This window comes from Euprymna scolopes, chromosome 31 (assembly GCF_053919585.1).
Source record: "Euprymna scolopes isolate OS-2025 chromosome 31, ASM5391958v1, whole genome shotgun sequence".
Classification (NCBI taxonomy): domain Eukaryota; kingdom Metazoa; phylum Mollusca; class Cephalopoda; order Sepiida; family Sepiolidae; genus Euprymna; species Euprymna scolopes.
Window position 1 is genome coordinate 7,689,415 of NC_136512.1, and position 26,836 is coordinate 7,716,250.

General features: G+C 35.6%; 1 protein-coding gene and 1 pseudogene across 8 annotated transcripts in view; both read left to right on the plus strand.

The window, feature by feature from the left end:
* Positions 1-26,836, plus strand: part of LOC145255614 (pleckstrin homology domain-containing family H member 2-like) — a 1,732,783-nt gene that overhangs the window by 618,108 nt on the left and 1,087,839 nt on the right. The gene's annotated exons all lie outside the window — the stretch shown is intronic.
* Positions 8,266-8,382, plus strand: LOC145255906 (5S ribosomal RNA; annotated as a pseudogene).

A 26,836-nucleotide genomic window follows, 5' to 3' on the forward strand; every position in this document is an offset into this window, starting at 1 on the left:
ATGCTATCATTACTATGGAAAGACCATTAATATTCCTTCTGTGGGAACAGATGAAAAAAATCACACACACACACACCCTATAGATCGAGAAAATCGATTTTGTACTCTGTGCAGACTAGAAAAACTGATTTGAATTCCCTCTCCTCTCGGAGGTGGCAAGTATTAAAATTGATGTTATTTTCTGTTGTGGTTGTAGGATGAGTTCTTGCTGTGAATGTCTTACAAGGATGAGTTAGGGATTGGGGTTCTGTTGAGCACTTCCCATGGAACTAAGGATAGTGGAGAAAGATTAGCAATGTTTTTTTTTTTTTTTTTTTTTTTACTTGGAGGGTCCCCACTTATTCAGGTCTTGAGGCCACTCAAGGATAAGGGTTAAGTATTACGTAGATGGTGAGACAAGATCAGTTATGTGGAACTTGGGTAAGACTTGATTATCTATATTAACGACTCAATAGGAATTTATCTACATTAAACTTGAGGGCGACCATGTTATAGTTAGCTGGGAAGCAGACAAACGGTATTGCATTCCACAGACAGACAATTCTAAGAAAGAAATTCTGCTCATGGAATTTTCGCTTAGTTTTAGGCTTAGATAGAGAGTAAGGAAAGTTGTTCACGGTTGTATCAGCTAGGCAAGTATTTGTTGTGAACGTTTTACAGGAAGGGATCATAGATTGGAGCTCAGTCGAACACCTAGCATAAAAGTATTGATAGAACAGACTCGCAACGTCTCTTTTGTTAGAAAGAGAGAATAGGGAAATGAAAAGTCGTTGCCCACTAGATTTCAAAGACTGTTTTGCAAGATGATTTCTTGCTGTAAATGTTTTATAAGACTGAACTAGGGATTGGGGCTCTGTCGAGCGCTTCCCATGGAAATAGGGATATAGTTGAGAAAGACTAGTAATGTCTCTTAGGTGAGAAAGAGATTTTAGGAAAGAGAGATGGTGCTCGCTAAAGATCATAGCCGATTCTGTCAATGCATGGAAAGAGTGTGCTGTGTGGCATCTCCTCAGATGTGGAAGCAGTAATAATTATATTGTATGAATCCGAAGATTCTGTTGCTGACATCGGTTTCCCCGATATTTTTCTAGACAGAATTATTTCTATCATGTTGACAAGAAAATTCTTGCGGTTTTGAACTTTTAAATTTAAATGAACATCTCTTGGCTCAAACAAAAATTTATTGGCCGAAATAAGTATCAGAACTAACGCACTTTTGCCAATGTAAAATAAGTGTGCTCATGCCAGTAACGTAAAAAATCTTGGGTTCTGGTAGCGTTGAATTTGCTGAAGGCCATTTTGATATAGATTAGGTTTTTGAAGCATTTCTCATGCAGAAAGTTGTCGAGATGCTTGTAGTATTTACCAACACAACAAACGCCCTCGTGTTTGTGCCTTGCATAGGCATGCGCGACAACAAAACTTGGGTTTTTATAAGCGGAAGTCTCGAGGTTGTCAGGAATCTACAGGCGCATGCGCAAGAGAAGGGATTGAGATAGTGGTATAAAGGCAGGTCGAGTGAGAAGGTTGTTGTTGTTGTCATTGGACGTTACAGTGACGCGTGCGTTAGCAGGTGATTAAGAGGCGGTTTATTTTTGTGTGTCAAGTCGCGCACCTCGGTGAAGGTCATATAAATCGTTCACCTCGGTGAAGGTGAAGGTCATAATGCTTGAAAAAGCGGTAGTCAGTAGGTGATAGGTCTGGAGAATATGACAGATGAGGCAGAGTTTCATAGCTGAATTGGTTCAACTTCTGCAGGGTCAGTTTAGCAATGTGCAGTCAAGCAGGAGAATTGTGCCTTTTCTGTTAACTAATGCTGGGTGGTGTTCCTGCCATAATGGTTTTGTCTGGATTCCAAAACCTGTTATGGATGAGACCAGTCGCAGACCACCAAACAGTCAGCATGACCTTCTTTTGGTTCAACTCTAGCTTCGGAAAGTGTCGTGGAGTTTTGTTGGTATCTAACCACTGAGCTGAGCATAGCTGGTTGTCGTAAAGATCCGTACTTTTCATTGCAAGTCAAAACTCGATCAAGAAACTGGTCATTCTTGTTGCATAAAAGAAAAGATGGCACTTCATAATGGCATTTCTTTTGGTTGTCGTTCAATTTGTGAGCCACTCATTTATCAAGTTTTTTGTCTGTCCAAGTGGTCTCTCCTAAGTGGTTGGAAATCGTCGTATATGTTACGTCTGATTCAAAACAAGTTTTTGAACAGTTGTATGTAGATTGGCTTTGACTAAGGCTCTTAATTGATCGTAGTCATCATCTGATGGCCGACCACTACGGCGACGCAAGTTTTGAAGATGTCATCATCTTCAAGACTCGCGTCGCTGACACAAAATTTCTTAAACTACTATTGTGCTGTGCGTTCAGTAATGGTTCCTGGGTCAAATGCTTCTTTGATATTGCAAGCTGTTTCAGCAGCTTTCCAGCCTAGCTTGAATTGAAATAAGAAAATTGTGCGAACTTCCTGTTTTTTTCTATCTTGTATTTAACGTTCTTAAAAGAAGACAATTGTTTTAAAACGATTGTAATTTAAGCGATTAAATAGCGTGAAAAACACTCTTTAAAATAATAAAGCAAAGGTTTTATAACGAAAACTTATTTGAAAATACATCATTTGAAATAAAAATTAAAAATTCTGCAAGAAAATTTTTGTCAACCTAATATTTCTAGAAAGCCACCAGGGATTACAGGAGTGACCACATTACGGTTGCCAACATCTTAGTTGAAAGAGCTTTTGGTGGAACGAACTGGATTCGAACTTGTGACACCCAGGTTGTCAGTCCATGTTGTTAACTTCGAGATTACCATCACTTCCAGCGGGAGTAATATGCCTTCATAAAGGAAGAGGATTGCCTCTGGAATCAGGAACTTTTTGGAGACATTTGCTAGAGGATTGGTATAAGTGATATAATAGCCCCAACAGAGATTGAACACAGAACGCTGAATGCACTTTTGGTCTCACAATGATATTTTATGAAGAAGAAAAAAGTAATGATAACTTATTAGCACCATAACCTCAAGAAAAAATGAATTATTTCAGCCATGACATGTAAAAGTAAAGTTTTTTTTCGTTTAGGCTGTAAGACGAGTTCTTGCTGTAAATGTATTATCAGAAGAAACCAGAGATTGGAGCTCAGTCGAGCACCTTCCATCGAAATAGGGATAGTGGCAAAAGACTAGCAACAGGAATTGTCAGGAAGAGGAGCTCATTTCCCCCTTGATTGCAACACCAATTTTGAACATTGACCTAATTCCACACAATAATATTAGGAAGTGACATCAAAGCTGGTACAGCAGAGAGGTCGCTTTCACTTCCTGCCTCAAACAGTTTTAATTTTTAATAACAATTTTATCCATGATATTCTTTGAATTATTGTTTTCATTTGTGTGTGTTATTTTCACAACGTTTTCTGTCGATGTGACCTCCAACCTTCTTCAGGTGTATCTTGTCAAACTCAAGGACCCGTGGCATAGTGGATAGAGTACTTGGTAGAATTCAATTGTAAAAGTTACACTTCTGGAGGCAGACAGCACTGAAAAATACAATTGCGAATCATTTAGACCAATAGCATGCTACCCCTGTGGATTCAGTAAAAACGTTCCGTTTGAAATTCCATTCAGATTCTCAAGTGTTGTGGTGGCACACATTCATTTGCATATGTGGATAGTAATTACACATAAATAGGAAGACTCAGTTAGTCTGAGTGTGTATTCACCAGAAGCCACTGAAGGCCGCTGAGAACAGATATGTTTCTCCAGCAAAGACTCTCTTATTTAACACCATTATGTAAATATCCTGTAAATATCCCTTTTCCTAATAAACTTCTTATTTGATCCACCTTTGTTTGTTGAGTCTTCATGTGTATTGCTTTCTACGTTACTTGTTTCAACCTGCAAACTTAACAGTATCTCATCCTCGTCGCCACTTCAAGCCATAGGAATTTCAAAGTTCAGCCTCATCTTGCCATTATTCCACCCATGCAGAGTCTTGGTGTATGCCTTGCACACCATGTGTGGCGCCCAAACTTTATCCTGGTGACCAAGTTTAATACCAAAACAAGCATGGTAAGCACGCATTATGAAACGTGAAATTCGTTTCCTATTAGGAGCAATGGTGTAGTTTCCACATATGTAGAACACGCCGACAATCTGCACAATCTTCTAAACGAAGCAATCTCATTCACCTGCAAAACAAAAATACACAAAAGATAAGAATGCACGCACAAAGCAAAAGCATCAATGAGCACGTTGTCATGGTAATAAATGATTGCCAGCATTTTACATGCAACAAATTAAAATTAATAAAAAGAAAAAAATATATTAAAGACGGAAGATCAAACACTTTTAAAAGTTAACCAAGTCCATAAGTAACAAAACGTATTTTACCCCCCCCCAACTTCTAAAATGCTCCTCGCATGCGTACATGTGAACAAAAACGTAAAAAAAACGTTATGTGATCATATCTCAAAAACGTGACTTGACCGAGCAAAACCAATGTGATATCTGGATTCAGCACATCAGATTCACTCCAAATCAGCTGACCCCCCCCCCCCGCAGACAACAAGTACATTGTTGACCAGTGTAATCAATCCTCATCTCCAAAATTCAGAAACGTTGAGTGGAAAAGTGAAGAAAATTCCTTTTGTTTTTTTTAAGCCATTTCACCCCCCCCCCCACAAAAAAAAAATTTTTTTTTTAGCGTTTTCTTTTTGTCATAGAAAAAAAAAGCAACTACATTTTTCCAATATGAATGAGTTAATTTTTATTATAATTTATTCCATCTCACCAGTGTAGTTTATTGTGAATATCTAAGACGTTATCCACAGCTATTTTTTTAAATGGAAATTCAAAACAGTATATCACTTTTATGACGCGAGAAGCCCATACAAGGGAGGTAACTACTTGAACTCTTACACAAAGAAATCATCTCGTTAGTTATTTTTAAAAAATCGAAAAAAATTAACTACCTTCTGCATTTTATTCCATCTCGCCTGTATAGGTATCGTGAGCATTAAAGACTTTTATATCAACCGATTTTTTTTTATATAGAAATCGCTCCAGACAAGGTATGAATCTACTTGAAGGTAGAAAGAAAACAGTAAACAGGAAAAGAGTTCCACTAGTTTGCAGTTCTTGGAAAGATCCTACTGGAATACAAAGCTGTATTACAATAAGGTGTTAAAACAGTGAATTGATGGAGACCTCTAGATCAACAAATCAAACGAGTTCATGGAAAAAAGCTACTGGAATAAGAAGCTGCATTAAAATGAGGTTTCAAGACAATGAAGACCATTAGATGGAGACCACTAGACCAACAAGTCAAACGAGCTGTAACAAAGGAAGCAGGGAATAGATCAGATAATTCTGAAGAGCACATGCTATAATAGTATTTATAGAAAAGATTGAGACTAGCAACATCACGTCTGTGTGTGTGTGTGTGTGAGAGAGGGAGAGAGAGAGAGGTTGCAGTGAAGAAGAATGAAGGGTAGGAACACTGATCTAAGCGTATACTATGAAGCAGATGATGGCATCCACTTGACTTTTGGCATCGATACGTGAATTTCAAACCTCTTTTAGACTATTTCAGCTTTTGATTTGCGGCCAAAGAGAATAATCAACAAGAATGAAAAGGCCGGGTTGACCATTAATGAATTTGAGACAACAGCCAGGTTATTCTGGGAAATCTTTTAATGGAACTGACAGATGGTTTCATCGGGGTTCGGGTTAGGGTTCGATAAAGAGTACTTTTATTGCGGACGGGTAGGGTGTAATTTAATGACTCTATCCGGTCTAATAAAAACAAATTTGAATAACTCAGCAACTTAGATCGTCTCCTTTTCCAAAAGTTCTATCGTTAACCCTACAGGGATGATTTGATTCTTTGGCCTTCTGGCTAGGAAGAATGTGTAGCATCTATTCTGATGCTACACTTGGTCCATTCTGTCTTTAGTCAGTTAAGAATTCTTTTTAGACTGAGGTAAATTACATTTTTGTTCCAATCCAACGTGTTTCTCTTTCGGGAGCTGGATTTTCCATGCATTTAAAACCGACCTTGTGTCTAACTTTGGCCTCATAGGGAATCAAGTAAGTAGAAACACTACAGAGATGATTCTTTGGCTTTCATATATTATCCGGATAATAATTCGATATGTGGACAGATTGAATTTTGTTAATGTGATGACAAAAAGTATATAAACAGGGTATCTATAATTAATGTGTCGATATATATCTATAATATAAAGCTTAATGTGTGTGTGTGTGTGCGTGTGTGTATGTGCGCGTGTGTGTATGGGGGGGGTCACGAATAGGCTCCTATATGGTTGACTATTTTAAATAAACTTATGACATATAATGATAGAAGATGAATCGGGGATCAGGAATGGGTATGTTTGATCTGGCAGAATGGTGGTTCATAAAAATTGTGGGGTCTGCGTTCGCGCCTGGCCCCCAAAGTATGGACATAAAAAATGAATAAAAAACGTTTACAGGGGTTTTTGATATAGATGTACATTAGAATACTTTGATAAGTATGTTTCAACTTAAATAGGGATGGTATAATAAAATTGTGGGGTCTACGTTTGCGCCTATACTCCATGGAAATATGGCACAAACTTTAACAAAGACTTTTCATATCTATTTGTGTAAGTATACTTTGATAAATAATTATGTTTTAGTTTGAAGAAATATGGTATAATAAAATTAATGGGTGTTCGTTCATGCCTGACCTCCATAGAATGTAAATATGTCACAAAGTTTAACAAGGTTTTTTAAAAGGGGTGAGGGTCCACAATAACACCTTAACTTAGAATCTTAATTCACGTTAGCTTTTATATATATTTTTTTTTAGTTGAATCATATTGTGTCGAATGAATTCACGTTCTTATTAAAGTGAAAGCCAAAAAAAAAAAAAGACACAAATTTTGCATAACTCTGTTTTTTTTCCTTCTCCACTTGCACATGGCACTTTTCAAAATTAGATAAATAGATAAATAATAAGAATGTTACTTGTTATCGTGTCAAAAGAAGGAAAAAATCCTGCTCACGTGATTATGTGTTTTTTTAAAAACATTTACATAACCTTTTTATTTTTATCTGTTTAAGCTTTTTTGTCAGTGTACTAGAAGGAATTCAGTTGATTACAACCCTTTCTGCGTGTTCTTTACATTGCAATAGTACAACCCTGAATCCGACGGCCCAATACTACACCATTCAATACTGTAAAACTGAAACGAAGCTGTTCTGCTTGAAAAGAGCGCCATTTTCTTCTTATTCATATTTATATCGATTCTTTGCTTTAAAAACTAAAGTAATTACGTGTTTACTTTTTTAATATCCCATTTTGCTGTTTCGGATTATTTTACTAAAGTAAGTAAAGCTTCATTATTTTTCAAAACTGTTTTTGTTTCTTTTTTTTTCGATATTTCGTCGCTATTATTTAGTAAGAGTGTTTAGCAGAAAAGCCAACAAACGACTACTCGAAAAAATAAATATACAAGAAATAAATGTTACCATAGTCGATAAAAGTTCAGTTCATGTTTTTTTTTTGTTTTGAAATAGTTTTTAATGCTCTTTACTTGAAATAATTTCAGCGAACTGAAATTAAAACGAAATTTGAGGCGATAACTACATAAATTAATTTTTATATAAACTACACATGCCATAATCGAATATTCCTGAAGCACAAAATAACGGAAAACATTAAAATATGTTTATAAATATTCCTTACGTTGACGGAACTCTCTTAAATTGTTAACACAGAATGCTCAGGTGCCCCTCCTTCAAATTGAAAACGGTGCTCTCCATTTCAAAGTCGCTGCCATTTTTGGTTTTTATTAAACTGGTTCGTGAATTAAAAAAATTTTTTTTTTTTACAAACTACTTAAAAATGCAAACCAATGAACTTTTCTACCATAAAAGTAACTTTTATTGACTATGGTAACATTTATTTCTTGTATATTTATATTAGTATATATATAACATCTCGCTTTGTAAGGAAACATCATTTTGTTGGTCACTCTTGGCTACGAATGGAAACAAAGTTGATATAAAAAATATATATTTTCGCAAAAATTATCTTTACTTTCATCATAATTTGCTTAAGGTAAAATTTTTGAGCATCAAAACCTATCTCTTTACAAACCCCCTCCTTTTCATTAATCACAGTCCATTTTCTGTAGGCTGTTTTTGAACTCAGTCAACGACGGGTACTTCTGCTAGTGTATATATATATATATATATATATATATATATATATATATATATATGGTATAATCACGTTGATACACCGGTTCTCGTCAGATCACCGAAGTTAAGCAACGTTGAGCCTGGCTAATACCAGATGGGTGACCATTTGGGAATTCTAGGCGCTGTATGTGCTCTCCGCTTATCTCGGCATTGTTTCCAGTCGTCTTGTACCTCAACTTGGCATTGGTATGCAACAATGTCGACTCAGGAGAGGCGTGGTTAGAGGTTGCGCAACTCTTGCCACACAAATTTCACGCGCAGGCATCCTTACAGTGGGTATCCATAGTCTGTCAAGACTGAAGGAAGCCTTCATATATATATATATATATATATATATATATATATATATATATATATATATATATATATATATATATACTAGCATGTGTGCCCGGCGTTGCCTGTGTGTTTGGAGGTGTGTGTTGAGCTGAAAAAAAAAGTGGGAGTAGGAGGACAGGCTCGAACCCATACTGCGAAGGAGGAAAAGAACGGGAAAAAAACATGACGTCTTTGCTGTTACGACGACCACCAAACTGGAAGTGACATAAATTTAAATTAAAGCTAGACAATCAAAAAGAGGGGATGATTTTCGAAAATATCGGCGAAAAAAGCGACCCCTCCCTGTAGAAAAGTGCCCAGTTGAGGGTGAAGAAATTAATGTTTTTAGCCAATTTTTCGGTATTTATCGTCTGCAGGGTCCAGCTTTAATACGATACTGATCCTGTGAAAATCCGGCGCCTCTGTCGAAAGTTTTAGGCAGACATGCAAACATACATACATACATACATTTATATATTGGTAGCTGAAATTTTCGACTCAAACCGATTAAAATGCTTGCCCTATCTCTGAATACCCTTTATGTAAAATTTCAAATGTTTACACCAAAAATTGTTTAAGTAATTTGGTAGAGACCGCAGAGGTCAATTTTTTTTTAAAACTTTTACCCCTATTATGGCCCCTTAACATTTATTGTTTTGGGCTCAAATCAAGTTATTAAGTTAGATTCATGTCTAAGGAATCTATATCTAAAATTTCAATTGTTTATATCCAAAATTGTCGGAGGAGTTTGGTAGAGTTCTCAAAGGTCAAATCGTTGAACTTTGGCCCCTTAACCGCCAAAATTGTGTCCGAAAACGTATTACAAAGATTTTCCCAAATCTCAATACTCTGTATATCAAATTTCTAGTCTGTAGACTGAAAATTGACAGAGTTATTGTGTAGGGAAATGTGCACAGGCATATTTTTACTATGTGTGAAAGGTGATAACGTAGGTAGAAACAATAAATGCCTTAATGCATTATTTATACTATTATGTAAAAGTCACTGAGTATGTGTGTGTGAGTTACTTCCTCATAGGTTCCAAAACGGCTGAGCAAATTTTACACAAAGCTGGACATTAATCTGAAGGGACATTTCAGGGCGTTCATCATCAAGTCCAAATATCAGCTAACGTGATATTGTAAACGAACATAGACGAAATTTGATGAACGACATTATCATTATTATGTTTTAATTTATTTATTCATTTATTTATTTTGAGAATTAGTCCATCGGGTAAATTATTCTTCGTAATCGCTATATCGATAAAAGTGAACGAGTCTGTGTGTCTGTGTGTCTGTGTATATTTTCTTTCGCAATAACTCTGTTAATTTTCAGTCTACAGACTCGAAATTTAATATACAGGGTACTGAGATTTGGAAAAATCTATGTGATCGGTTTTCAGCCAGAAATTTGGCTGTTAAGGGGTCAAAGTTCAACGATTTGACCTTTGAGAATTCTACCAAACTCCTCCGAAAATTTTGGGTCTAAACACTTGAAATTTTAGATATAGATTCCTTGGACATGGATCTAACTTAATAACTCGATTTGAGCTCAACACAATAAATGTTAAGGGTAATAATATGGGTCAAAGTTAAAAAAATTGACCATTTTTTTTTTTTGTTTGGTAAGCATACACCTCCAAACGCCCAGGCAACGCCGGGCTGAAATGCTATTATATAATAATCATAGAGGATTGATTCGATAATAATACATACACATTCTGCATGAATTAAGTATATTGTACGACTGGGCAACGCCGGGCTGCCAGCTAATGTCGATTATAAACTACGAGATTGTGTTTGTACTCCAAATCATTGAGAATATCAAGAATGAGAAAGGTGACCTTTACGAAAGTGTGGAACCACCTGGTTGAGAGAATACAAACTGAAACAAGAAGCAATATGACTGACGCGAATAACAGGTGCGAGGAAAGATAAAAGTGAAAGGGTTCCGCCAGAGAGAGAGAAACGGCTCTCGTGGCCGATTACTATCTCCTCGTTGTGTCGACAGTTAAGAGATTAAAAGGGTTTTTATACAGAATAGAAATCGGTGTTTCCACAGAATGGGACGTACATCGATATGGATGGTTCTGATTGGGATTTATATGAAACAGGCTGAACGAAACAATGAACGATTAGAAAACCGCAATATATATATATATATATATATATATATATATATATATATATGTATATGTATATATATAATTTAAAGGAGATTAGAACAATAGTCTAAAGAGCTGAGTGTATTTCAATGTAATAGTGAAATTACTAGTTTAATTAAAATACAGGAAAGAGAAAGTGCTCGTTGTAATTTAGATATATAATAAGCTCGATAGGTAAATATCCTAGAGCGAATTCAATATTAAGTAATGTGATTGATAATTTAAAATTTAAAAATCAAATTATAATTAAATTAAAAATCCGTTTCATAAGAAGGAACAACAACAAAATCAATTATCTGTTCCTTCTTATGAAACGGATTTTTAATTTAATTATAATTTGATTTTTAAATTTTAAATTATCAATCACATTACTTAATATTGAATTCGCTCTAGGATATTTACCTATCGAGCTTATTATATATCTAAATTACAACGAGCACTTTCTCTTTCCTGTATTTTAATTAAACTAGTAATTTCACTGTTACATTGAAATACACTCAGCTCTTTAGACTATTGTTCTAATCTCCTTTAAATTATATATATATATATATATATATATATATATATATATATATATATAATTATTTTGCCAAATCTCAATACTCTGTATATCAAATTTCGAGTCTGTAGACTGAAAATTGACAGTTATTGTGTAGGGAAATGTGCACAGACATATTTTTACTATGTGTGAAAGGTGATAACGTAGGTAGAAACAACCGACGGGATGACCTATCATTATATATATATATATATATATATATAATGATAGGTCATCCCGTCGGTTTCGATGTATGAGCTCCGCCACAACAACTAAGCTGATCGGAAATCCACACAGATAATTTGTTTATAATGGTGAAGGCTGGATGCAGAACCAACTACACTTTTTGGCACAACTGATAACCGTTGTCGATGCAATGGCTTCCACAAGACAGAGCAGACAGTAGACCTAAGGTTTTACATTAGAGTTTCCTTTCTTCTAGATGCATCTCTTAACGAATTGAATTATTCGTGCCTCAAGATAGGAACCTGGAAGTTTTTACATCACGGCAAGGTACATATTACGTTTACCCAACCCAAATGGTCACCTAGCTGGTACTGATCCAGCTCATCATTGCTTAACTTCGCTAATCTGGTGAGAACCAGTCTATCAAGGAGATTATGCTGCATATACATCGGGTCACCCTGCTAGTGTGTATATATATATATATATATATATATATATATATATTGTGTACAGAAAGTTGTTAGTTGAGACAGGTCATTGGTACCGTCGGTTTCAAGCCCGATAATAAGGCCCGTTTAAGGTATCCTTATCAAGCTCTCTTCAGCCAATATTCGTCTCTTCGGGCCTTATTATCGGGCTTGAAACCGACGGTACCAATGACCTGTCTCAACTAACAACTTTCTGTACACAAAATATAAGTACGCTCTTAAAATTTGGATTTTCCTTTTAATTGAGCACTCTGCTGGAATTCTTTTTCCAAAAAAAACTAATCATATATATATATATATATATATATATATATATATATATACAGAGAGAGGGAGAGATACACAATACTATTTAAAAATCCTAAATCAGGGGATTTAGGATTTTTAAATAGTAGTTTTTCATTTTCACTTCTACTGAAAAAATTTAAAAAATTATTCAAAAATAAAAGAAGACATTTATCATCCAAATACCGGGTGCTCTAGCTAGTGTATATTAAACTTGATTGTTGCCTCTTTAAAAATCTGGTCCCAATCACAGGAGCCTCTGACGCTTCTATGGAAATATGACTTGTTTGGGGGCAAACAAAAGTGTTTTAAAAATATGAGAAGGATGTATTTTGCTTGAAGCATTCTACATAGCGTGTAAAGAATTGTGTTTGATGGCTGTTATAATGAAGTTTAGTAGATACAAAACAAGATAAACAGAAAAAATTTCTACTTTTTTTTTTTAATTTTTGAGGTTTACCTTTTCTTCAGAAAGAAGATAGAGAGGTTGAGGGTACAGGTTGGACAGTTTGTCTGACAGCTATTTCTGACTGACAGTACAGAGCCCTAACTCTCTGGTATCGCTTAGAGTGGCTGCTCCACCATCAGTTATATAATATTCATATAGTTGTAGTGCTATGTCGCATGTTACAATATTTTTGATGAATGATAGGGTATGATCTTGCACAGTCGGGAGATTCTATTTATAAAACGATGCTGCTAGGAACTGACAAATCGAATTAATTCACGTCCTGCTACCAACCAATCAGAAACCAGAATTGCTCCATAAATATTAACCCTTTCTGTAGCAATTTTGCATATGTTTTTTCCGTCTCAACACGGTAAGAATCTTTTGCTCTGTGGAACTCTCTATTGCAAACCAGTCACCTCTCAGGACTTGTGTGGAACAACGAACCATCGGAAACTATTCTTTCTACTGCAAACCCGTCACCTCTCAGGACTTGTGAAGAACAACGAACCATCGGAAACTATTCTGAAACTAAACATGGCTTACACTTCTAGATCGCACATGGAAATGGATCCTGCAGTTATCTCCGGTGGGTTTTCACAAGGCTACAACCCTCTAGACAAGGCTTAATCTTGGAGCAAGTTTAATCTCTACATAAAGTAAATTATGTTACGAATGGGTAAAGTTAAGATGTTTTACTTTAACGACATTATATTAATCACCACAATTCGACAATCTCGTTTTTTTACTATGTGTGAAAGGTGATAACGTATGTAGAAATAAGAAATATTATTTATACTTTTATGTAAAAGTCACTTTTAGTGTGCGTGTGAGTGATTTTTCGATTGATTTTAATGCGGAAATTGTGTATGAATATTTGGCATCAAAACTGGCCTAATTTTCCCAACACTCTACCCCTAACGTGAAATTCCCTCCCTGTTATCTGCTTCCCTGATTATACTGACATGAAGAAATTTAAATATAATTTAAACTGACATCTCACCCATCTCCGTTAAATATGGTCCCAAAATAGTAGACCCTTAAATCCAAATAGCAATATGCCTTTGTTTTGATGGACCTCGCTCGTGGAGCTGCCCATTAACTAACTCTAACCACACACACACACACACACCTGTCTAATCTTTAATCTAAGTTTCCACACAGAAACCCTTTCTCTATACAACCTACTAATGAAGATAATCTTATAAAGCTGTTATTAAAAACACAGTAGAAATACTTGTCCTTTATTCTAAACCTTCCTGGAGCTGCTCATGAACTAACTCTGACCATATTGACATTCATTGTTTGGTCTTAGTTTCACATTCACTGTCACACAACACCGTTGCCACCCTGGATCTTGTTAGATCACTGAAGTTAAGCAACATTGAACCTGGTCAATACCCGATGGGTGACCATTTGGGAATATCAGACACTGTATGTAGAAGGATGACGACAGTTTCCTGCAAGAACTGAAAAAAATTAATGGCGTCATTTCCGCTAATTTACTGGGGACTGCATGTGAATTTAACATTTCCTTGACACTTCCTCCTTTGGAGGAAACTTGTTTAACCCGCTTAGTGTGAATGATGCCAGCATATTTTTTTTTTATTATTTATTTATTTAACTTCGGGCAAAATTCTAAGAAATCAAAGAACCCCCTTCATGGGGCTAACACTTGATCTCTATTTGAGATACATGCATACTTGAATATTCCAATAAAGTTCCCGCTTTACCTCTCAAAAACTGACACCCTGGATCTTGTTAGATCACTAAAGTTAAGCAACATTGAACCTGGTCAATACCCGATGGGTGACCATTTGGGAATATCAGACACTGTATGTAGAAAGATGACGACAGTTTCCTGCAAGAACTGAAAAAAATTAATGGCGTCATTTCCGCTAATTTACTGGGGACTGCATGTGAATTTAACATTTCCTTGACACTTCCTCCTTTGGAGGAAACTTGTTTAACCCGCTTAGTGTGAATGATGCCAGCATATTTTTTTTTTATTATTTATTTATTTAACTTCGGTCAAAATTCTAAGAAATCAAAGAACCCCCTTCATGGGGCTAACACTTGATCTCTATTTGAGATACATGCATACTTGAATATTCCAATAAAGTTCCCGCTTTACCTCTCAAAAACTGACACCCTGGATCTTGTTAGATCACTAAAGTTAAGCAACATTGAACCTGGTCAATACCCGATGGGTGACCATTTGGGAATATCAGACACTGTATGTAGAAGAAGGCTGACGACACTTCCCTGCAATACCTACAAAAACCTAACGTCGTCATCTCCTCCTGGCCGAAATATGCAGGATGGGGCAGAGCAACTTGCTTATTTAGAATATCAATTAAAATACAAGTAATGCAGGTATACATGTAATTCTTTGAAGATGTACATTTTATTTATTTATTTTTATTTTTTTACCAGTTTTAAAGATGATACCACTAAGATGGCGTCCATTCTTCTCTATACACTGAGTTAATCGAACTCTGAAGTTTCGGTCAAGAATTGGTTTCAGATATCCCCATAAAATATATTCAGTTGGTGATAAATCAGAGGACCGTACTGACCAATGCAGATCGCCCCTCAAGAAGGTGAGGTGTCCTGGGAAATTCTGCTGCAAAACAGTCATGGACGCGCGCGCTGTGTGTTCCTGAAAAATAAAATAAAACAAATAAATAACGCACGTTGAGAACCAAATTTTAAGCCCAGCCTCTCAAATAAGTCCATCACTTCCATCCTTGGAACAACCATCGCTTTAGTGCACCAATTTTAAATAAGCAAGTTGCTCTGCCGCACCCTGTACTGCATTGATTGAGGACTGAATGTGAATTTAATATTCCCTTGACACTTTCTCCTTTGGAGGAAACCGGTTTACTCTGCCGAGAGTGATTGCCGTGCAATCACAAAAATTGCATTAAATGCTGTTTTTCTTTCTTCTATTGGATTAGTCATTAAGTTCCTGTTGCTTTTTTTTGTTTGTTTTTTAATTAAATTTAAAAAGTTTTATAATAGAAAAGAAGAATCTGTACCATATTCTTCTCCCCCCTCTTCCACTCTGGTTGTTTACATGTTATTGCCATATATATATATATATATATATATATATATATATATATATATATATATGATGAAAATAATGGAAATAGTATTCCGACAAAATAGAGAAAATAAAAAAGGAACAAACCGTATTATGTGTTCACCAACGTTTCGTCTTTATTTTGATTCACCCAGAGGAAGTATCGAAATAAAGACGAAACGTTGGTGAACACATAATACGGTTTGTTCCTTTTTTATTTTCTCTCTCTCTCTCTCTCTCTCTCTCTATATATATATATATATATATATATATATATATATATATATATATATATAATGTCAAAATATCTACATTAGTAAACTTATCAACAATTTCACATTTGTATCTTTGATACTTATGCAGCATGTGGACAGTGCTGCTTTTTTTTTTTTTTTCAGAGATAATTTAGTTACAAAAATGACTCTCTCCTCCCCATGTTAAGAATGGGTTTCTAAATGGCGCTTTTATTTTAGCATGGTCCACACTCTGCATAAGTACCGTTAAGAAGGACTTCTATCCAATAATGGCTGACAGAACGAGAGCATGCTACCATAGTATATGAAATAAAGAGTCCCGTTCGAAATTTTGTGAAGATTCCTGAGTTTGACAGAAAAATTCCCGAGTTCAACAAGATACACCGGAAAAAGGTCGGAAGCTACATCGACCGAAACGTTGTGAAAATAACACTCAAGATAAGAACAGTAGCCGAAGATTCCAAATAGTCTAGAAATGTGAATTATCCAAATTCCTTTGAAGCCAATAAAATAACTAAAAAAGAAAAAGCGCTTTAAGAACGAAAATAGTTTGCTCAACTTGTTCCAGGCTGACCAATCTCTTCAATATAAAAATAGAAAACTATCGATTCCGCTACTTTCTTCTCCGACTGAAATTGCCGACAGCCAATCGAGTATATTCCGCTGTTGTAAAACGAGCTGGCTAACAAGCCGCGCCCCAATCATAATTGAATATTTAAAGGACAAAGGCCTCGAAGTATGAGCTTTGTCTAATCAATGAAAAACTGACTCCTGTCAAAAAAGGTCAACCAAGGTTTTATCTTTGACCTCGACCTTGAATCTTTATTTGCATATTTTGTCACTGAAGACCAAAAGGGGAGATAATTCAAGAAAGATTATTGGCAGAATAGTTAGAACGCAGAATGTGTACTCCTATAAAAAGAAGTTTGATTTTTTTTTTTTTTTTTTATGATTTAGATAAAAGGTTTTACTATCTAGGAACGGCAAATTAAGGCACGACAAATTAAGGCACGACAAATGGTTCTTACGTATATGATAGCATGGCGTGTTATTCGAGCGAATTGGGATATTTAAAAGAACAACAAGAAACAACTGGGTTTAATTTAGACGAACTTTTTCTTTTCTTTTTTGCTAAAAAATTTTGGAAAAAAATAGGCCTTTTCGGTAATCTCCAAAAAATACCGTTAGGGTTTACAACATGGCCGCCAGAAGAGTCAGGTGATCACCTGACTCTTCTGGCGGCCATGTTGTAAGCCCTAACGGTATTTTTTGGAGATTACCGCATTTTCTTTTCAGACTAGCAAGCCGAGATTTGCGGGAATGAAATAATTTGTTCATATATTTACTTTTCATTGTCATTTTTAGTGCTTATTCAAATTAGCACTTATAGCGGCAACTGGAATAAACAAAATTCAAAGTCTGTATGATGTACGTACCAGTCATGGAACAAAGATGAAATATTCCAAAAATCATGTAATTTGATCAAGTAGTTTTTATTACTGTTATTATTAAATTAAGGAAAATGATATATTAAAAATAAATCATGGAATTTGATTAAGTATTTTTTTTTTTGTATCCAAGAAAATTAAATTTTACTTCGCGTCCAAATCAAGTGCAGACAACTTTTCATTTCAGAACACGTTCGAAATAAATGTTTCTGTTGACAGCACAACACTTTTTAGCAAAAAAAAAAAAAAAAAAAAAAAAATCAAGTATCATGATGATGCTTGATTTTTTTTTTTTTTTTTTTTTTTTTTTTTGCTAAAAAGTTTTGAAAAATAATAGCATTTTCCTTTTCAAACTAGGGAGCTGAGATTTGGTGGAATTAAATCATTTTTTTCATATATTTACTTTTTACTGTCATTTTTAGTGCTTATTCAAATTGGCACTCATGGTGGCATTTGAAAGTAAATAAAATATGTAAAAAGTCTGTATGATGTGCGGACCAGTCATGGAAGGAAAATGGTATATTAAAAATAAATCACGGAATTTGATCAAGTACTTTTTTTTTTTTGTATCAAAGAAAATTAAATTTTACTTCGCGTCCAAGTCAAGTGCAGACAACTTCTTTTCATTGCAGGACACGTTCGAAATGAATGTTTCTGTTTACAGCACAATTGAACCATGATACTTGACTTTGGCATTTTAAACTTCAATTCAATCCATTATATATAAAATTGATTTTATAAAATCAGCAGTAGATTCTCCACAGTGCAATGTAGACTACAATGTATTGTAGACTAAGTCACTGCAGTGAAGCATGTGAAGTTTCTTCCCGATGCACCGCAACTGGTCCTTATGTGTACGTGTTCCATTTAAGATCAGGAGTAATGGTCAAGCCCAGAAGCTTGTCAAAACTTGAGGCCTCCTAAAAGAAAAAAAAAAAAAAAAAAACTTGAGCAGGCAATTTGATTGAAAAAGGGTCGATTTCACCGATTTCGATGATAATAAAAATACGATAGTATGAAACATTCGTTTATTGTCATTCAATCCCGGGCAACGTCGGGTCTCCTTGCTATTAATATATATATATATATATATATAATAAAATACGTATTATATACGTTTGAAGCCAAAACAACGCATTATCACAAAATAAACAGACATTTATTTTGTTTGAAATTTATATTGAAATTCATAAATGTATTTCGAAGATATACTTCATCATCAGTACGTCTTTCTTTTTTTTTGGGGGGGGCATGTTGTTTTTGGAGCAGAGAATCAGAAAGTATAAGTCCGTTTGTTGTTTTTACAGTAGTTTTTTAAAATCATAACGTGAATCCCACGTGACCAAACGCACCGTTCCGAGATTTAAGAAACTACCGTAACAACAACAAACGGACTTCTCCTTTCTGATTCTCTGCTCCAACAACAACATGGCAAAAAAAAAAAAAAGAAAGACAGACATACTGAAGATGAGGCTTTGCTTCGAAATATATTTATGAATTTAAGTTTTCGAGGGTAATTCTTGGCCTGAAGACGTAATCTCCCCAGCAACATGTATGTACATATTTAACCATCAATGTTTGTATAAATAAATTTAATTTATATATATATATATATATATATATTAGTTGCTATAATTATTATTAAATACCTACAGACACTAGTGTTTCATCCTTTTGGGAATCATCAGTGCAGAGTGTCAGGATTAACACCGGTCGATAGATCCAAACCCGGCAACATTAGTAAGGACCCAATCCATTCGGCCACTGTTAACCGTGAGAAATACTGTTGAAATTTAAACATTTATTTTTTTAAAGTGTTTTTAATGACAGATTGATCTAATCATTATAAAATGATCTGCACATAAGAGCTAAATCGACCGACTTTATTTCGACTAAAAGTGCTCAACGATAAGAAACGAGCTATATATATATATATATATATATATATATATATATACAGGGTGACCAAAACAAACGGGCCCCATGTACACTTTATGCGATATCTCCATTATTTATTCACCGATTGCCCTTATTTTACAGGACATGGCAGAATCAATGACTGTGAGTACACCAAGACCCCAGTGGGAACTGGAACAAAGAATACACTGTGTTAAATTTTACTACAAGACAGGTGTGTTTAAGAAAACCCAGGACAGTTTCATGCGTCAGTTTGAATGTGAAAAGGCTCCATCCAAAAGCAGAATTCAGAACTGGGTGGACCACTCCAAGAAGTATGGGACGAGGGAGAACCTCAACGCTGCCAGAGAGAACCGTCCAAGCCACTCGGGATGTCCCAAGAAGCGAACAGCTGGGCTGGTCGAAAGAGTGAGAGAGTCTCTCCGTCAGTCCGAAACGCTCTGTGCGTAAGCGAAGTCAGTTCCTTGGTATGTCCCATGAGACTTGCAGGAGAGTGCTGGTGAACGATAGCAGGGCTTACCTATACAGAATATAGACGTTGCAGACCCTTACAGTCTCAGACAAGAAGCAGAGGAGGGCTATGGCAGTCAAGATGCTCGAGAAGATCAAGGAGACACCAAGTTTCCTTAACCTCCTTTGAACCTCAGATGAAGCCCACTTCCATCTTGATGGAAAGGCAAACTCCAAGACAAATGTCTTCTGAGGGTCCTCCAGGCCCAATGAAGTAGCCACCAAACCCCTGCACTCTCCTAAGTGCACGGTGTGGGTTGCAATCTCGGCCAGAGGCATCATCAGACCAATCTTCATCAAAATATCTGGCGCGGCAGTGACAGTCACCAAGGAGCAGTATTTGGAGGTCCTCAAAACCTTCAAGAGTGAGCTCCAGACCATCTACCTGTCGCTCATGAGCAAGTTCTGGTTCCAGCAGGATGGAGCAAGTTCTCACACCTCAAACCTGTCCTGAGATTGGCTGAAAGAGAACTTTGGAAGCTGAATGATCAGTCTCAAGTCTGATTTTGAGTGTGCACCCCATAACCCGGACCTAAGCCCCCCAGATTATTTTCTTTGGGGCTATCTTAAGGACAGAGTCTACGCAGGGAAACCCAGAACCATCACGGAACTCAAGGAAGCCATCAGGGAGGAGATGAGAGCCATTACCAATTCGGTCTGTAAGAATGTCATGGACAACTTCGTGCTGCGCCTCAAGAAATGCACGGAGCTAAATGGAGGCCATGTAGAACATATGCTGTAGAACGGAGAAAAAAAGGCCAAAGACCCTAGTGTTTTGATGTGATGTTTTGAATATAATGAACTAGTTATGACCAATATTTCATTTCATTCAAACAAAACACTAAGAAATTGGACCTAATTAGAGTTGGGGCCCGTTTTTTGGGGGGTCACCCTGTATACAGTTATGTATATCTATAATATAAAGCTGAATGTGTGTGGGTGTGTGTGTGTGTGGTCACGAATAGACTCATATATGGTTCGCTTTTTTAAAAAACTGATTTCATATAATGATAGAAGATGTATTGAGACACAGGAATGGGTATTTTTGATATGGCAGAACGGTGGTTCATTAAAATTGCGGAGCCTGCATTCGCGCCTGGTTCACAAAGTATGGAAATAAAAAAATTAAAAAATTAAAAAAAACCCAAACGTTTAAAAGTGTTTTTGATATAGATGTACATAATAATACTTTGATAAGTATGTTTTAACTTAAATAGGGATGGTATAATAAAATTGTGGAGTCTGCATTCGCGCCTGGCCTCCATAGAATGGAAATAGGCACAAACTTTAATAAAGAATTTTCATATCTATTTGCGTAAGTATACTTTGATAATTATGTTTCAGTTTGAAGAAATATGGTATAATAAAATTATGGGGTGTTCGTTTGCGCCTGACCTCCATAGAATGGAAATTGGCACAAAGTTTAACAAAGTTTTTTAATATAGATCCACAGAATATTGTGATAAGTGTTTCAGTGTGAACAGGTATGGTATAATAAATTATGGGGTTTACCTATTTTATTTTTATTTTCATCATATTTTGCTTTGGTTTTGATACCCCCAAATTAAACCCAAATTTACAACCTTTCCTTTTCATAAACTATCATACTTTCATAAATCAGAGTCCATTTTGTGTAGGCTGTTTTTGAACCCAGTCAACGACGGGTACTTTTGTTAGTATATATATATACATATATATATACATACATATATATATATATATATATATATATATATATATGTCGTGTTCCAGATCGATATGTAAAAATCTGATTATCATAACTATAAACTTGAATGTGATGCTGTACCATTTTATAATGATCTGGTGAAACGAATTGCTTTTAAAATATTCTGGTCACAAGTTGCAGTAAAAAGTTGATCTTGTTGAGGAAGGAAGCGAAGGATTGAATAAATGAAATATGTTTGCGAAGTGGAGGGGGGGTTAAAAAGGTAAACAAAGGCGATGAGAGGAAGAAAGAAAAATAAAAGAATGGGTGTAAAGAAAAACCATTGTGAAAACGGAGAGAAATGATTTGGGAGAAATGGGTAGGATGAGTAAATGAGAGAGGAGGAGGAGAGAATAAGTAAATGAAAAAGGGAGAGAGGTTGAATAAATGGGAGAGAGAGAGTGAATAAATGAGAGAGGTGGGAGAGGTTGAATAAATGAGAGAGGGAGAAAATGAGTAAATGAGAGAGAGATGAGGAGATTGAATAAATGAGAGAGGGGGAGAGAATAAGTAAATGAAAAAGGGAGAGAGGTTGAATAAATGAGAGAGGGAGAGAGAGAGTGAATAAATGAGAGAGGTGGGAGAGGTTGAATAAATGAGAGAGGGAGTAAATGAGAGAGAGATGGGGAGATTTAATAAATGAGAGAGGGGGAGAGAATAAGTAAATGAAAAAGGAAGAGAGGTTGAATAAATAAGAGAGGGAGAGAGAGAGTGAATAAATGAGAGAGGGGGAGAGGTTAAATAAATGAGAGAGGGAGAAAGAGAGTGAATAAATGAGAGAGGGGGAGAGGTTGAATAAATGAGAGAGGGGAGAGAATGAGTAAATGAAAGAGAAAGAAAGGTTGAATGAATGAAATAGAGAAAGAATAAGTAAATGAGAGAGAGAGAGTTGAAAAATGAAAAGAAAACTAAACAAAAAATAATTGAAATAGTTGGACATTTGTTGACGACATATCAACCTCGTTGAATCATCTTACGCCGAAACCAGACTTACATTTTTTTTTCCTATTATGTCAACACTTATCAAGGGCCAAAAGCCACTCGTGAATAAAGGTTAATAATAAAATTGCATAAATTGTGTGCATCTCACGGCAAGATCCCATCTCCACTCCACCACGGTGGAAAAAATTCATTTCTTCCTATCCTTTCCTAAAACCAAAAGAAAATTCCATGAACAAAGTTTCTTTCTTAGCAAATGCAGATGATCTGGCGCGTCCAGAGTCAGATGGGGTTATTGTCTGAGCAGATATGATGCAAAATTTGAAATCGGCAATGAGGGCAGAGCATCACTGATGAAGATCTTTCCTTGGGGCATTCATAAGAATGAATTTCATAATTCACTTCTGTTGAAAACGTCTTATGGTGAAAATTCGAATCTTAAAATAATTTTTTTTTTTTTTTTTACGAATCGCATTTTGTTTTGTAACTTTCAACTTTTTTTATATATATATATAATTCAAATATCTGTAATGCAATGCTTCAGTAGTTGGGCTGTATTTCTTTATTAAAAATTTAGGGTTTTTTTTTTTTTTTTCAACAATCAGGCACATGCTGCAGCTCGCGTTGACACAATTCATATAGATTATAGGTTTAAGAGAGAGAGAGGGAAGGAGACGGTCGAAGAAGCTGCAAGGATAATTATTTCGATATCAAGGTTGATGAAGATGATCTTGGCTGAGGATGACATTTGGAATTATCTGCCCTAACGTAGACAGGTTGTCTGCAAATCATTGTCAGTGCCAAAGACCCCCCCCCCATCCCCAACAAAAAAAAAGGAGGTAATAAAAAATGCTACATAAGAACATAAGATCCAACCTCGTTATTATGCCCTGCAGGTTCAGCGGTGGAACCAGAATAGTTCATTAAAAACGAGTTGGTCAAAAAACTCCATTTCATGATTCCTAACCTTGAAGTTAACTGAGTAACTGGACATGCCAAGGCCTGCCTGCCAACCGAAGCATGGAACAGATAGTTGAGATGATACGAGTAGCATGGAAGAAAGTAGATCTGATCGTTCACACGCGTTTTATACGATTTGTTTGTAGATCAGTTTGTTTTGTAGGTGTTTATATCTTGCAAACAAACAGCGTGCTTTAAGAAATAATTGCTCTTACATCTATTTACTGCAAAGGTGTCCACGAGGTGGGTACCTGAACGTACAGCAAAGTCCCGCATTAAGCACAGGTATCTTTGCTAGTATAAAATTTAAAAATATAATAAATTAACATTTTTAGATCTACATACCACTTCTGAGTCATTTCTTTCGATGGGACAGAGTCCGGATAACGCTTATCAAGCCATTACTTTTCTTGAAGAGTATTTTTCCCCATCAGAAAGCAATGCTTTTATCAACAAAGTTCAGATTTTTCCATTGTTTTAAAAATTCGCAACAGTAGTTTCAATTAAATAAGCACAATTAGAAACTAATAATGTAACGACATAGGAACGAACAAACAGGAAAGAAATACAAATCCGACTCAGCATTTTTTTTATATATACGTTCGTGGTTCTTCCAAAACAATGTATTTCATTATATTTCCAAAATCTTTTTACACACACATATGCTTTTTAAAACTCTCTGTCCCCTCGCCACCTCACGCCAGTTGTCAGCCAGCACTTTTTCCCCCTTGACTTGTCCATCCTGCCCGGTCCACAACTTGCTTTCCTTCCCGACCACATGGTTTAATTTTCTCTTCTTTTCTTGTGGCGCAAGCTCATGCACACTTACTAATTTGCATATGTGCTTTAACGGCTGCTGCTACTATGACCTTCTTTGACCAACCATCTCTCGGCTGCTGATGATCCTCTTATATGCACTCGGTTACAGTAGTCTGATTAGTTGACACATGCCAAAAGATTTGTACATTATATATCAGGCCCAGGACTTATTGAGTGATGGGTTAACAACTATGCATCTTCTAAATATATTTCCTGCGGGTTATATGATTACACTTCCTGAAATAACAAAATATGCGACCTCTTATTACTCTACTCACAACTAACAATTACGGTAACTTAGTGTTATGGTGTTAAATGGTAATAAAACAAAAGGACTTTTAGAAACATGTATTCACATATATTACAGGCAAAGCGGGTTGAGCAATACCATTCCTCAACTGTTGGGAATTTGTGCACGACCTCATCGGCCGCGTACCAATCTCTGACTACCGGGCACTGGTACTCGTTACCGGAAGTGACGTAATGAGATAGTCCATTAATCCCATGGAGGGACGTCTCCAACACTTAGCATGCTAATATCTTATATTAAATATATATTTGTAAACTCAAATACGTCACAAATAAGTATAGATAATTATTTCTCACATTTTTAGAGAGAATTAAACAAATAAATGTAAAAAAAATATATTTTGAAACCAGAAGGAAAGAAAAATACAATTTTATTAATATTTAATTTTTAGAAGCTTATTTTTCTTATTTTTTCATTTTCATGCAAAATGGTGTATACACTGCCTTCTGATATCTTCAACTCGTTTGCTATCTCGCGCAACTTGAATTTACGATCTTCCAAAACAAGTTTGTGCACTTTTCTGATGTTTTCTGGAATAACTGCTGAATTTGGACGACCTGAGCGTTCAGCATCATTTGTGTCTGTACGGCCACGTTTAAAGTCAGCATACAACCTTTTAACCGTTGTCTTCGATGGGGCAGAGTCCTGTCAAACAATTGCTCTGCTTGAACAGTAATTTTCCCCATCAGAAAACAATGCTTTATCAACACACGAAATTCAGATTTTTCTATTGTTTTCAAAATTCACAACAGCCACTTAAATAAACAAAATAAAACTAATAATGTGATTTAGTTAACATTACAACTAAGAAAAAAAGGGCCAAAGACCCTGGTGTTTTGATGTGATGTTTTGAATATAATAAACTAGTTATGACCAAAGTTTCATTTCATTCGGACAAAACACTAAGAAACGGAGCCTAGTTAGAGTTGGGGCCCGTTTATTTTTGGTCACCCTGTATAAACTTATGTCATACATTGTATAAACTTATGTCATACACTGTATAAACTTATGTCATACACTGTATAAACTTATGTCATACACTGTATAAACTTATGTCATACACTGTATAAACTTATGTCATACACTGTATAAACTTATGTCATACACTGTATAAACTTATGTCATACACTGTATAAACTTATGTCATACACTGTATTTGTGCTATTGTAATTATGTATTGATTTCCGCTGAATTGTCTGAATGAATTACTTATTCAAAACTTGGTTGTTTACTGAGATTTTATCGTCCTTCGTTTCCTTCGCTCATCCAATATATTTAAAGTAAGCAGACAGCTACGCTTCTTTTCTCCTCTTTCCCCTCCCTCCGAAGTCCAACTGTACTATTTTCAATTTTATTGTGTAATAATCAGTAACTTATACGTCCATACATTGAATTGTGTGGGTTTTTTTATAGCCCGAGTGTTATTGGAAAACTTGCAAGGATTGCCGACGTGTGCAGACCTGGAGTCTGCAGTTAGGACAGAAGATTTCTTTTCTGCCACATAAATAAACGGAATATTGTTAATGTGGTTGACATATTGCTTTTTAAGTTGAGTGAATATTATTTTTTTTTTTTGATTTTGTATTAAGGAATAGAAAGATATGCGAAATTATATGTATTTATGGAAGTTCATACTATATATATATATATATATATGTGTGTGTGTATATATATGTGTGTGTATATATATATATATATACATATATATATATATCACATCATGTTGACACACCAGTTCTTGCCAGATCACTGAAGTTAAGCAATGATGAACCTAACCAGTACCAGATGGGTGACCATTCGAAAAGACTATATACCGCGCCAAGTTGTAAAAATTTCCAGGTTGGTATCTGGGTGTATTAATTCACTGGGAGAGATGCCCCCACAGTCTTTGTTAAAACACGCATCTAGGAGAAAGAAACTCCGATGTAAAAACCTGCTGTTTACTGTATACTCTTCCTGTGGCAATCACCTGCACCGAGAAAGATTAACAGTAATACCAAAAAGTGTGGTTGGTTCTGCACAAAGCCTTCACCATTATAAAACAAATCATCTATGTGGATTTCTGAACAACTTAGTTGTTGTCGCGGAACATTATATGCCGAAATCAACGGAAGAATCAATTATATATATATATATATATATATATATATATATATAGTCCTGGTCAAAATCATAAGACCACTT